Raw genomic sequence first — 15404 nt, 5'->3', positions numbered from 1 at the left:
TTGAAATATTGGCACCTACTGCTGTTCTAGGTACTGTGTAATCAAACCGCAGCTGTTGTTTCTGAAGGGTGCAGCTCCTTTATAAAGCAAATGTCATATCTTCCACCCCATGCAGATGTCTTGGATACCTAAAGCTGTCTTAAATGTCACTACAGGCTTCTCTTTAGGAAGCCAAGTCCCAGCCTGAGCACATGCGAGTATGAGACCCTGAACCAAGCCCTCAGCATCTCCTCCCCTGAGAACTGAACTGAATAAAACCTTAGGGTCTACTGGCACAGCTGAAGGTGATGAAGAAATCCCCAGAAAATTTAAATACCGATGGGGGTGCAACAGAATCAACATCCCATGGGGACCAGCATTCCAGTCACCTGGAAAAATCTATGCAGTTTGCATTCTTCTATTTAACCAAACAAACAACCAAACTTTGTCCATCTTTTTATGCAAAGTGAACTCAGTTTTTACCTGGTTTATGATCCCAGTAATTTAAGTAGGCATTTAGAAGGTGATTAACACTACATAAAATTAAGGTGAAACAGGAACATTCACTGTCCATGAATTTGTGAACATGGATTTGTGAACATGCTACTGCATTTAAATGATGTTGCCTTGTGCAATTCACCCAGCTTAAGACAGCATAGAAAAGACTGGTCTGAAAGTACTCAACAGATTAATAAGCATAAAGGTGACCTTTTCTATAATACACATTAGCTTACTTTCTCTTCTTCTGTGTAAAAGGAAATAAACATTTTCTCCTTGTGCATTATGCTCATTTGTAATACAGACCAATACATGTGAACCACACAGGACAACAATGATGTTAGAGCCAGGATCTATAAATGTATCCAAGCTGAAATAAATTGACAATGAGGAAATGATCCTGGAGAGGTAAATCCTTAGAACTATATTCAGTTCCTATACATACTTGCATACAGATTTTGTCTCCAATTAACAGAGACATCCTAGGTATTTCATATCTTTATTTCTGCACATGCTTGAAAAAATTATGATACACAAACTTAAATTTATCAATGTCGTTGAGCCAGATTGCTGCCCTTCCAAGCAGAAATTAGTCCCACTAATTTCAAAGGGCTGATGGATGTCTTCAACAGCAGTGAAGAGTTCACAGCCTTACCCACAGAAATAGGCTCTTAAATCAGAGCATGTTCTTATCTTTGAAGCTTGAGTAGCCATTGACTCTTGGGCTGTTCCTGCCCATCAGCTGAGAGTTATAAGGGTCTGCAGTTAGCCCTGACAATTACAATTCTCAGGAGCATTTCCCCCGCTGTCATCAAATCCATCACAGATTCCTCTTCCATCCTTTATATGGCCATGGAACTAGCAATTGCTCCCATGCTGACTGCAGAGGCATGGGTGAAGATTGCTCCAACATGAAGCAGAGCAGCTCAGCAGAATACTGCTTTGCTAATGTACTGAACACCAAAGTAAGGTTAAAGTATTCCCTGACATGGATTTGCTTGCTAGTGCACCAAGACTGCAGCCTGTCTGCCAGTCCATCCACCTGAAGACCCACTGCCCGTTTCCAACTTTTGCCTCTATCTGAATCATGAATTCTTCAGGGAAGGGAGTAATGTTCTTCCCCTCTTTATATAGCTGACAAACACAGGGCTCTAAACACCACATAAATTCAAATGCTGAAGGCAAATGATAATTTGTGAATATGTTCTTCCATTGAGAGTAAAATTGCCATAACTTGAACCTGTCACACGTCACAGAGAAAAGGACATTTATTTTAAGATCATGGTATCTTTGCATGGACTCTACCAATTTAACATGTCAGCCTTCAGAGTTATGTCCTCTACAGAAATCTTTCAATGTGTAATTTCACTTTTGCAAATTACAGTTTGAGAGTTTGTGAACCAGGGTCACTTTATTCTGCTGAATACAGCTAAAAATCTTAACAGAGTATTGGAATGTTACTGCAGCCTTGCTCAATTATTTTGTACTTCTTGCAGCAAAGCTTAGTGAATCATGTAAAAACACATTGTTTTGTTTTGCTTTGGAAGAACACACTCCTTACTGAATGATGTGTGCATAAAATATGTTGGAAACCAGCATGTTATTCCGCAATGGGACTCTGCTTTTGATGGGAGCTTCTAGGGGCTGCATTAATACTGGTAATAAATAACAGTAACAAACCCAGTACACAAGCTTAGCTACACCACTGATTTTGAAGTCACAAAAATATCTTAAGGGAGATGAAGTACCTTCATGTATGTTCAATTCTTTGCTCTCCTGTTATTCTGAGTTAAATAACAATTACTCTGTCAATTAGGAACTGGATTGAGTCCACCAATTCATGCCATGATACAGTCTCCTCACAATGATGGAGAAGACAAAATGAGCATCAGATATTGGTTGATTTGTAACTGTTAATACAAAGGTGAAGACTCAGCATGTCCTTCATTCCAACTTGAAGGTCTTATAAATAAAAATGGAGATAAAAGAAGTAACCTAGTGTGGATTTTTCTTTCTTCTGAAGGGATTTATTTTTCTAACAGTGAGAACAATAACCAGTTTCAATCCATTTAATGTAAAATGGACCCAAAACAGCCAAATAGAAGTGATATAATATGCTCCACAATGATTAATAAACAGTCAATATTTCTGTGGGTTTTGTTACATATCACACTGTTAGGGTGAGGATTTGTTCTAATGAAATCTAGTTCCCCTGCCATTGTTGATTTTCTTTATACTAAACCCACTTGAATTCTGATTTTGCAAATCCTGTTCACATCAGTAATGCCTAGATGTGAATGGTTTCCATATGAGGAAAGAGCAAATGCATTAAGATCATTAAGTTTGGGAAAGAGATGACTGGTAGGGGGAAATGACAGAGGGCTTTAAGTCATAAACTGTATGCAGAACCTGACAGAGAGCGAATATTCACTCCATCTCATAGCACAAGAACTAGCAGTCATGAAAATGAATGCATTCAGGAGTAAGCTATACACAAAAGTGGAGCATTTTTTTCCACACATCACATAATTACATTATAGAGCTCATGGCCACAGGATTTCGTGGAGGTCAAAAATATACATGGATGCAAAAAGGAACAAATTCATAGAAGGTAAATCAACTGGTGTCATTAAGTATGACTTGTCAGAAAGACATTCTGAATCGGGAAGTTCTGAAACCACTGATTACTGTAAAATATGCCAGACCAAGACATTTTTGTACGTGCCTTTCCTATTTGACTACTGCCCAGTCTCAGAGACAGGACAGTAGGTATGGAGAGCTTTAGTCTAATAGGTCTTCTCCCCTCTACTCTTAATGTCCCGTAGGATGCAAGTCACCTCATCCCCCAACCTTAGATATCTACAGTGTAAATGCCTATGGGCAAGTCCTCTTCATAGTCAGATAGAAGCAACAAACACTCCTGGAGTAAAGTCTGGACTGTTTCAGGCATCTGTATTACAGAGGAGTGAATTGAACTGCAAACATAGATATTTCTACCCATCACACTAAAGAAAATACAGATATTATCTCAAATAAGGGTATCTATTCCGTAGGTTAAGTCAGATATTTATGAGTCCTATTACTATAGTCTTATGCAGATAACAATGACAAGGTTTTTCCTTCTAGCCCTCAAATTTGTGCCTTATTTCACATTCAATCCACTGAACTAAGGTACTACAGAAAATGAAAGAAAAAGGATCTGCCTCAACATGTTTTTCTTCATCAGAAGCATCATAAAGAAGAGTTTATAATCTGGCCCAGTTTTTATAAAACATCTACACATGGGCTTCAGTCCCACTGAAATGATTAGATTTAAGAAAGTGTTTAAGATCTTTGCTGAGCTGGGATCAGAGTGAAATATGGTAGAATGAAAGCCACCAAAATGTCTGAGACATTGAAATATAGTTCAGTTCCATTAATAGCAAGTCTCTGTTTCAAGTAGAGCTGATCTGACAAAGAGAAGCAAAATTACTCCAGTATATAAAAAGGGTTTCCACTGTGCTGTTAAATTCTGATATAAATTATTAAATCCCACAGAGATTTTTTAGATCAAAGGACCTTTGTGCTTTAATTATGTAGCCACTTCTACAGAGAAAAGAAATTGCCAAATATCCTGCAAGGCAGATCTGAAAAAAAAATGATCTTTTAGAACAATTATGACTTTTTTACTTTCCCATTTATTTTTTGTGCTGCATCCAAAAAATCTTCTTATGATATGCTACATCCAGCTACAGAGCTCACATGTAACACAGAACCGTTAAGGTGTACTTCAGATGTTGCCCATGCAATTGCAGATCACTATTTTGAAGTTAACTGGGGAGGTACTATGAGACACTAGCAGACTTTCCCAAGCACTTTACAAACTACATTGTTACTTTTTCTAATTACAAATTTAACCATTTCCACATGTTCCTCTAAAAAGACATGCTACAGTTTTAAAGACATAGTGGTGGATATACATTTCAATCTTGCAATTGCCATGAAAAAAATCAGTCTGCATTTTTAACTTCTCAGCCATCCAGGCACCAATATTCTTCCAGGAGAAAAAATATCATTCATTTGGAATATTTTATTTGTCTGAATTAGCAACATTACAACTGCAAACAGGATGAAACATTTTTACACCTTCTGCTTTGCAATTAGTTGAGGTAGACCTCACAAAGACTTACCACAGTGAGTCCATGTTTTCCCACCTTTAGACCTACAAAGAAGTAATGGGGTATGTGGACTCCAATTAAGTCCATCACAGCCATGCCTCGGGTCCTATTAGGCTATGCAAAGCGAAGCACTGTGTCATTTACACATCCGTACATGCATGTAATATAAATTATCAGATAGGTGTAATGCTGGATTTTGCCTATTAGGCACAATCAGTTTTTTCTCTGGGGATGGTGCCTGGTGACATTTTCAGTAGGTGGCTAGGCTGTATCATCCTATATTCAGAGAAATTCAGAAATACGGAACAGGACACTTCCTTACCTGCTAAATTTGTCGTTTGCCTTTCAAAAATGTTACAGTGTTACAGATCAGGAAGGGGTAGGGGGGGAATGGGAGGGGAGGGTTAGGGATGAAGTCTCTGACATTGTGAATAGGGACACCAAATTGAAAACAAGGAATTTTGATTTCTAGTCTGATTTTCTCCAATTAACATTTACTGGAAAACACAAAATAGGTCTTCAAATGGTGAAACAAAAGCTGTGACTCCCTTTTCCTGAAGAAGCCCTAATGATTACATTACCCAGTTGCATGTTATTTCTTTTCTTCTAACTCACTCTTGGGGACAGTAAATCTTGTATCCATTCCCCCACCGAGGGATAGGGGGATGCCTCTGCCCTTCCACATTAACCCTCCTGACATCAGTTCTGGTTGTCATCCACTCCCCTGGGAAGGAGGAAATACGGGTCTGATCCCCTCTGTCGGAGGAAGGAAAGGAAGACAGTTTCCACACTTCCCGTGCCAGTGGTCTAAGTGCTGCATTAGTATATTAAAAGCCACCTCTGCAATTACTTACTCACCCTGCACCTGCACATTAGGGCTTGTCTCAGATGGATTTTGTAAGAGTCATCATCTTCCAATGCATTAGATGCACTCTAATGGGCCATATACCATCAGTCAAAGGCTCAGATGGAGAAATAGCTTTTTGCCTCAATCCTGATTAGGTTTAGCTAGAAAGTAAACACTGAGGCATCAGTTCAGTTGCCAAATTGATTCGCGCTGTCCTGATCTGAGATGCCCTGAAGTTGCTGGGCATACAGGTACACCTACCAAAAAAATCTGTGCCCTTTCAGACTGGAAGAAAAAAACCAACCAAACAAAATAACCACATAGGTATACCTAGTCTTGCGAAAAGGCTCCAGACACATATGTTAAAAATCTGAAATAATTCTGAGTTTCTCAGGTTAGTGCTGTTCCCAGGTGAACCTGAAGCAGAAACAAACCGCAGGAGTCAAGCAGAGATTCACCACGGAAGTATGGGATTTGGAAGCAACTCCATGAAGTTTATCTGTTTTGCAGTTTTCAACTTTTTTACTTCAGCTTTATTTAAGTCCTAACTCAAGTATCTAAGAATGAATATCAGATAAATCCCTTTGCGGATCTGAACTTTACTTACCAATCCAAGCACTACATTTGCCTTGCATTGCTCAGCTGCAGTACTCGAAGACCACACTAAGGAAGGAATTGTCTAGCAGGAGCAAAAGTACCAGGTTATGTACATCTGTGCAGGGCTGACAGTTCACTGGAGAGGGATGGAGCCAAGATTCTGCCAAAATTTTTTTTCTTCTTCTTGCTCTAGTTACCCTGCACGTAGATTCACAGATCCAGAAGGTCACGAAGGGTCAAGGGACAACCTTAAACATAAGCTTCTTTATATTCCTCTACACTCCACAAACTCTAAACTTGCCTGATGACATCTGGCATACCTTACTACTTCCTAATATACAGAGGGTCTGTTCTCTCAATACTATATAGAATTACTAGTCTTGTTAAGCATGTGAATCTGTAATGCCTGAGAATCATTCTTCCTTATCTGTATGTCTTCACCTAAATAATCCTTCCAAAAGTCATCTTACATTTATTCAAGACACTGAACTTACAAAGCATAAAATTTCTAAACTGGGAATGTTGGCATTTCTGAGATCAGCAGCAAAGATTGGTTTGCAAACCTAACTGAAGTTTTGATTTGCTTCAGTGCCATACAACAGTTTGGCTTTTAAAGCATCAAATTGCTTTTTTAGTACATTTAATTAAACTTCTAAGATTGCTTGGCAAGCTTAAATTCCACTTGTTGCAATCAGCAGCATGGTGATTATTTATAATTTCATGAAGATTGCTTCCATCTGTACTTCAGAGTAATTAGGGAGTTTATTCATAATTAATTAATTTTAAAGACATGTACATAAAACATGATTATGTGCTCTATGTGTTATGATTATAATGACACTTAAGAATACCTGAAAATTAACCACCTTTAAACAAACTAATGATTTATATAAGCAGAATCAAATTTAGCAGCCAGCGTTAGAATTTATCCCCATTACTCTGGGTTTTGTGTTTGGTTTTGCAACATAAGCAGAGCAATGCCTTTTTCAAGGCTAACTGTTACATCGGTCCCTTTGTGACACGGATTCCAGTCAGTTTCTAGGTATTAGAAAAAGGGCATGCAGGGAAATGATGAGAAAGAAGAAAGCAGATTAGTTCATCTCCTCCTGTCCCACAATTCTTGCAGCTTCTCAAGATTCCCAGTATTGGACACCATCAGCAGGAAAAGCTGAGGAATATGGGTCTAGTCTAGTCTGGTATTTCCTGCATTCTTTGATGAGTAACACCAATGGTGACGCAGAGATAATCCATACTTGCAGCAAACGGTTAATGTAGTTAAGTGTCGATGAAATTATAAGTAAAGGGCAATGCAGAAGAAGAAGTGAGAAATGTTGGTCAGAAAAAGTAAGCGATTTTTATAATATAGTCATGGATTTTTAAAAAAATCAACTTGATCACACAGTAACTGAAATATGACTTGAAATATCATCTCAACTTTAATGCACTTTCTCTGTAGTCATCTTCAGGAATGTAAATCAGATGGAGTGCAAAATTTAAAGACTGAGCACTTCAGTCAAAGTTCAAGTGAGTTGCAAGAGAGCTAAATGTCAGCTGTTTTTAGACATTGCACTTATGGCACAAATTCTCGACTAGATGCTCCTCTATCTGTTTGTAAAGAGCAATGTCTAAATTAAAATATATTAAAAATATATAGAACTTCTTGAAGAAAACAATGGCAAATGTTGGAAGTGATCAACTTCCATTTTCTCAGATTTTGCTCGCAATGTCCTCTGGCATGTTGGTAAACCGGTGTCATCAGCTAAATCCTCATCCTTCACCTCGCAAAGCTTCGGCTTGCTTGGTTTGGGGTGCTCTGTTCCCAATTTAGCAAGGGACTTAAACTTCTTCTTTAAAGCTAACTGCAACAGAACAGGGGGGTTAGAAACTCACCTGCTTTGCTGAATCAGTGTCAAGACACAAATTGAGTTGCACGTTAGGGCAGATGTCACAAGCGAGCATCTAGAGAGAATCACAGCTGGTGGCGCTGAACCAAGCCCAGAGGCTTCAGAGAGTCCCAGAACAGGGAACAGAGTCAGTATAGACTGTCCAGCATCAAGTCCATGAGCTGGAGAGAAGCTGGCCAACATTTACCACTACTCCTTTCAAACTTACTTTAAATACAATTTTCACCATATTCTGGTGTTACCACAATGTTTGCTCACACCAGCCTAGAAAGCTGAAAACTTAGTGACTAAATTGGAAGCTTGGGTTTGGTAAAACTTACCTCTTATGTAATTAGTGCCTGTCCCTGAGGCACATCTGTAAATTCTTAATTGTAATAACTTTTAAAATGTCAGGATCCTATGCTATCATACTGAGCACATAGATATCCAGAAATTTCTCTGTGTGTTACATATTAACATGATTTGTGCTGTGATCTATTCATCACGAATTTCTTCAATATGGGTGAAACATGGCATTGGTTCCCACAGCGCAGACAAACAGCACAAATTAAGTTCTTATGATCTATCTATCTTATACAATAGAATACCATGCATGTCAAAATATTTAAACATAATCAGACATGGGCCCTTACCCAAATCCAAATCATTGCTAAGGTTTTGGAAAGTTTTAAGGCTTTATCTCTCCGAAGCTCCAAAATCAGTCCAAATCTTTATCTGAACTCATCCCATCATGTATAACTTTGACTTTAATGTAACACAGACAAGAATGGTGAGATTACTTGCTGGTATAAATCAAAGTAGTGGTATGGACTGAACATGGGCTCAAAGTACACCTCACAAAAACTCAGCGAGGTTGTTACGTGTCCAAGCACAAGTTTTAAATGGAGTAGCTGTTCCTGTGCATGAAAAAAAGTTGTTTGGACACAGTTTCTCACTAAAAAAATATGTTGTAGTGATCCTCATAGATTAAAAATGTACAATAAAGATGCATAAGGATTATTAAATTTTTTTTGACACTCCAGTATTACAAATTGATGGTAAATTTGAAGAAAATAAGACTGGTATAAATTAACTCAGGAATTAATTACAGAGCTGAGCTGAAATGGTTAAATATGCATAGCTTGTACAGATCATTGCAAAGTAAATTAAGCCTACTTTCCAACAGATGGAAATTATTAAAATGGCACAAAGCAAATTATTTTACATTGGATTAGAAGATAATCCTTAAGAACTCCTGTATTGATCTGCAGACTTCAGATGAGTAATAACTATCCTGTGAGTTTGTAGTATAACACCTAAGAAATTCTACCTGAGTCTTTAAAAATGTCCTTGATTCAACAATTAATGAATGCTGATGGAAACAACTCCTTGTTGATAGAAGTCAGAATAGATGGCATATCCCAGTACAGTATCTCTTTTTTGTTTTCTTCAATCCTTCTGGTCAAATAGAATCAACTCTGCGTGGCTCCTACTCCGGTAGTCCCTTGAGTGTTGCAGGTCAAAAACATGTTTCTCTTTGCCTCCATACAAACATAGTTGCATGTTACCTGTAGCATGAAGGTCTACAACCCAGGTGATACAACATAAAAGGGCAATCACTGTTTGGCAGTGGGTCGACGGACATTTTCCATGTAATTTCTCAGCTGCCACAATTGTATATTTTCTCTGGCTGCTACATAACCTGGACATACTGATTTAATGACTTTTCCTAAGAGCAAAATCCACTGTTATATTCAGAAAAATAGCTATATATTTAAAGTTTCCTTACATCAATATTATGACAGTACCCACATTGTTTTATAGCCCCATGCTGACAAGCCATTAACTTTGTTTACATTAGAGCATGGCTTAAGCTGGAATTTGGAGTTGGATTTCAAATGCCCCAATATCCACAGATGTTAGGAGAGGGGTCCTTGGCTTAGCTTATTGAGGAACAGTACAAAATTTGGATCTGGATCTAAGTGTGATTTTGAAGTTATGCCAATCTTGAGGTGTTTTGCATCAGGAGCTTAAAATACAGTTCTTCCAGAGCAGTATGTATGTAAAGGATGTAAAGGATGCTATGTTTCTAAGTCGAAATGGCATTGCAGAGTAGGCAAATACCTGCTGAACAGTGGGAATTCTTAGGGCCTCATACCTCATTTTTCAGCCTGTTCTATGTGATTTGAAGAAAAACAATTCCTTTGCCTTCAGTGAATTTTCTCTTGGTTGCCCATACTGTGACAAGAGTTAAGGTCTTTATGGGAGATTTGGCTTCAGTTTCTGGTCCTGTCATAGACGTTCCTCTGAGACACTGTCAAGCTACATCATGATGTCTAGTCTTATGGTGGAAGAAAATAATTCTGTTATAGCTCCCTACAGTTTGGTGAAGATAGACATTTGCATAGTAAAGTGATCCTTGCCTGCACAGACAGGTACTGCAAAACAGGACTCTATGGTGAGCATGCCTACACCATGAAATCAGGCAAGGTAACAGGCAAATCTTTACATCCTGGGCTTACTAGCTCAGACTAATACTGCACACAAGCAGCTAGGCAGCTTTCAGACACAAGCTGGCTTGCAATCTGCCTGTTCTGCCCAGGCTTAAGGCATGAAAAGCTAGCTTGGTTTGCTTGCAACTACCAGCGTGCTTTAAATGATCACCAAGGGCTACATAAGGACAGTATTGTTTCCCTTTACAGTGTTTCAATCAAGTAGCACAATTAAAAAAAAATAATTATCGCCTCCTATAGTAGGATTTCACCTTTTTTTTTTCTTATTGAAAGTGTCACTCAATGACAACTGTCAAGCATGTGTTTGCATTGGGATAGGCTCTAAACAAAGCACTGCATTTCTTTCATGGAGAAAATAAACAGTGATGATTTGTATTTCTCACTTTCAAAAGCAGGTCCATCTGATGTCCAATGGCTACACTTCAAAGACATCCCCCTTGAACCTTTTTTAATATGGCTACATGTGTGGTATTACAGAGATGAATAAACCAGCTCCTAAGAAGTGGGACACTGCATTAAAACATACTCTGTGAACAGAGATTTATGGAAGATCAGAGGACCTTATAAAGTAAATAATGTACATTTCACAAATATATACAATGTACAGATTATTTACTAAGAAACTTGAAACGGCTGCCTTGGAAACATTCCAGTTTGTCAAGTAATCTGGTTATCAGGCCTTTAAAAAGACCCAATATATATGGCACTGAAAAAAATGGACTAAATATACTTTTTCCACAAGGAACAGGATGATAACAGGAAAATACTTTATAAAGCAATTAACAAACAGTCTTTAACCGGCAAGTTGTTCCAAGTAAATGGGGGGTGGTGGGGTGGTGGGGTGGTGGTGTGTGTGTGTGAAGTCATCTTATTCAGAAACATGATTTCAATGCATACATGTATGAATCTATTCTAAATTAGGCCTGAAAAAATGGACGGCGATGCAGTATAGAAACCCAAAAAAACCCCAACCCTTTAAATTATCTAGCTGAGGTCATCGCAGCAGCCATTAACTTGTGCTGAGGGACAGGGGTGCCAGGGCTGGGTCCCTTCCTCTAACCATGCCAGACATCAGGCAAAACAGCTTGTCTGCACAATTTTTTTCATTTCCTATTAAAATTAGAGTAAAAAGTTGCCTGATGAAAACAATAGATTCAAAGAATGATAGAATGGGTTGGAAGGGATCTTAAAGACCATCTAGTTCCACCCCTGCGCCACGGGCAGGGTCACCTCCCACCAGCCCAGGTTGCTCCCAGCCCTGTCCAGCCTGGCCTTGAGCACCCCCAGGGATGGGGCACCCACAGCTGCTCTGGGCAGCCTCTGCCAGTGCCTCACCGCCCTCACAGTAAAGAATGTCTTTCTGAGAGGTGCTCCGGTCCTCCTCTGGGCTTGCTCCAACAGGTCCATGTCTTTCCTGTGCTGAAGACCCCAGCGCTGGATGCAGCACTGCAGGTGGGGTCTCACGAGGGATGAGTAGAAGGGAAGAATCACCTCCCTCAACCTGCTTGTCACACAGCCCAGGATTTGGTTGGCTTTCTGGGCTGCAAGCACACGTTGCCAGGTCATACTGAGCTTCTCATCAACCAACGGCCGTAAGTCCTTCTCATGGCTGCTCTCAATCCATTCACTGCCCAGCCTGCATTTGTGCTTGGGATTGCCCTGACCCATGTGTAGGACCTTGCACTTGGCCTTGTTAAACTTTGTTGAATTTTAGAAGGTTCACACAGGTCTGCCTTTCAAGACTGTCAAGGCTTCTTCGGATGGCATCCCTTCCCTTCAGTGTCAACCACACCACACAGCTTAGTGTCTTTAGCAAAGACACCACCTTTTCTGAGGGTGCACTCAATCCCACTGTCCATACCACTGACAAAGATGTTAAAATGGCAGTGGTCCCAATATCGACCCCTGAGGAATGCCACTCATCGCTGGTCTGGACATCCAGCCATTGACTGCAACTCTTTCACTGCAACCATCCAGCCAATTCTTTATCCACCGCGTGGTTCATCTGTCAAATCCATGTCTCTGCAGTTGAGAGACAAGGATGTCGTGTGGGACAGTGCCACACATTTTGCACAAGTCCAGGTAGATGATGTCAGTTGCTCTTCCCTCATCCACCAATACTGTAACCCTGTTGTGGAAGGTCGCCAATTTTTTCAGGCATGATTTGCCCCTAATGAAGCCATGTTGGCTGTCACTGATCACCTCTCTGTTTTCCATGTGCTTTGGCATAATTTCCAGAGGATTTGGCCCATGATCTTACCAGGCACAGAGGTGAGACTGGCCTGTAGTTCCCTGGGTCTTCCTTTTTTCCCTTCTTAAAAATGGGAAAAATATATTTCCCCTTTTCCAGTCTGTGGGAATGTCACCAGACTGCCATGACTTCACATCTATGATGGATAGTGACTTAGCCATTTCATCCACCAGTTCCCTCAGGACCTGTGGCTGCATCTCATCAGGTCCCATGGACTTGTGCACCTTCAGGTTCCTTAAATGTTCTCGAACCTGATCTTCTCCTACAGTTCATTCTCCCAGTCCCTGCCTTTGCCTTCTGCTACTTGGGCAGTGTGGGTGGAGCACTTGCTGGTGAAGACCGTGGCAAAAAAAAGTCATTAAGTGCCTCAGCCTTCTCCAATCCTAGGTAACCAGGTTTCCTGTTTCCTTCCAGAGAGTGCCAACATTTTCCCAAGACTTCCTTTTATCACCGACATACCTATAGAAGCTTTTCTTGTTGCCCTTGATGTTCCTGGCCAGATTTAATTCTACCAGGACTTTAGCTTTCCTAACTTGCTCCTGGCTGCTCAGACAATTTGTCTGTATTCCCCCCAGGCTACCTGTCCTCGCTTCAACCCTCTGCACGCTTTCTCTTTGTGTTTGGGTTTGTCCAGGAGCTCCTTGTTAATCCTTGCAGCCTCCTGGTGTTTTTGCGCAACTTCTTCTTTGTTAAGATGCATCGTTTCTGGGCTTGGAGGAGGTGATTCTTGAATGTTAACTGGCTTTCTTGGGTCACTCTTCCCTCCAGGACTCTATTCCATGGTACTCTATCAAGCAGATCCTTGAAGAGGCCCAAGTCAGCTTTCCTGAAGTCCAGGGTAGGGAGCTTGCTGTGTGCCCTCCTCGCTGCCTTAAGAGTCTTGAACTCCATCATTTTGTGGTTGCTGCAGCCAAGGCTCCCCTTGAGTTTCACATTCCCCACCAGCCCCTCCTTGTTGGTGAGAACAAGATCTAGCATAGCACTTCTCCTCGTTAGCTTCTCTGTTACCTGAAGAAAGAAGTTATATCATTAACATATTCTAGGAACATCCTGAATTGCTTATGCCCTGCTGTGTTGTTCCTCCAACAGATACTGGGGTGGTTGACCCCCATGAGGACCAGGGGTTGTGAATGTGAGGCTGCTCCTATCTGTCTATAGAAGGCCTCATTTGCTCATTCTTCCTGGTTGGGCAGCCTGTAGAAGATCTCCACTGTAACATCACCTGTCCCTGCCCTCCCTTTAATGCTGATCTACAAGCTCTCAGATGGCTCCTTATCCATCCCTAGGCAGAGCATCACATACTGCAGCAGGACGTTAACATAGGGGGTGACACCTCCTCCTCGTCTCCCCTGCCTGTCCTTCCTAAAGTGCCTGTATCCTTCCATCCCAACACCACAGTCATAGGAGCCATCCCACCATGTCTCCATGCTGCCAATAGGATTATAATCCTGCAGGTGTATGCACATCTGTAATGCCTCTTGCTGAGCCTGTCCTTAGTGTGTGTGCATTAACAATTGATCTGATTCCTCTTTACTGCTCTCCATATTTATAGTTTAGCCTGGACTTTTTTTTTTCAATTGGGTATTAAGATCAGGACAAATGTAGAATTTCTGTTGAGTTCAACTATACAGACTTGTTAAAATAACCTCTTATTTTCTGCACCTTAGCAACTGCAAGAAAAAGGGGAAAAGGCATAGGGGAGAGAGAAAGTGGAAAAGAAAATAGAAGTTGGAAGAAACAGGAGCAAATTTTAAAAATATCAGAATACATCTTTTACAAAGTTCTCTTGATGAAATAACACCACTCCATGATAACAAAATATTTTGTTTGGAAATGGAAGAAAAATGAGGAAAAAGACTTTAAAAATAACTTCAAAATGGAAAACATTTAAAATTAATGTAAAAATATACCTCTCACCTCAAACACCTATTGGAAAAGACTGACCTAAAATGTCAAATTTTCCTTCATTGTAATGACACAATCTTTGGACAATGCCTAGGGAAGACCTTAACTAGTTTTCCTCCTTTTCTCCCTTCCCTCAACTTGCAGGGTGACGTTTTTTTCTAGTTTTGGCATCTCGCCATAGACACTGAATATAGGCTACCAGTCAATTTAATGGGTCTCTCACAAATGTAAAGCTTTTGGGAGAGAAGTATTTCACTTTGTTACAATGGTCTAAATGATAAATGTGATGTAAGTTAGGTGCACAGACACTTTGGATAATCAAAGGAAGGAGACAGCTGCTGTAAAACTGTTACTTACCTTATTCTGAGAGGTACTCCTAAGCTGACTTGCTCATATATGGACCTTTACATGAAATTTATGTGAGTTGAAAACCAGTCTTAAAAATAAAGCTCATTGTTCCTCAATCACTTCTCATTACCAGCTCCTTTAATGCAACACCATATGTTGTTAATTGGCCAATCTAATCAACCCTGTGCAATAGCACTGATGCACGGTAGCTGAGGGTTTCACTCATTCTCCTTCACTTACCATTAAATACCTACATGCCCCAGGTCTTTTGAACATCGGCTAGCATGACTTTGTTTCTCCAGAACAACTGAAGTTTCTTTTCTGCTTGAAATGCTAACCCTTTGAATACTTTGTTGTTGAGTTTGGGATTATGAACAACACAGAGGGATCATTTATCACTTCAATAATTCATCCTAATTCTTGCCC

This window comes from Falco rusticolus, chromosome 5, assembly GCF_015220075.1.
Source record: "Falco rusticolus isolate bFalRus1 chromosome 5, bFalRus1.pri, whole genome shotgun sequence".
Classification (NCBI taxonomy): Eukaryota; Metazoa; Chordata; class Aves; order Falconiformes; family Falconidae; genus Falco; species Falco rusticolus.
The sequence above is the reverse complement of the archived record's forward strand: the minus strand, read 5'-3'. Positions refer to the sequence as shown.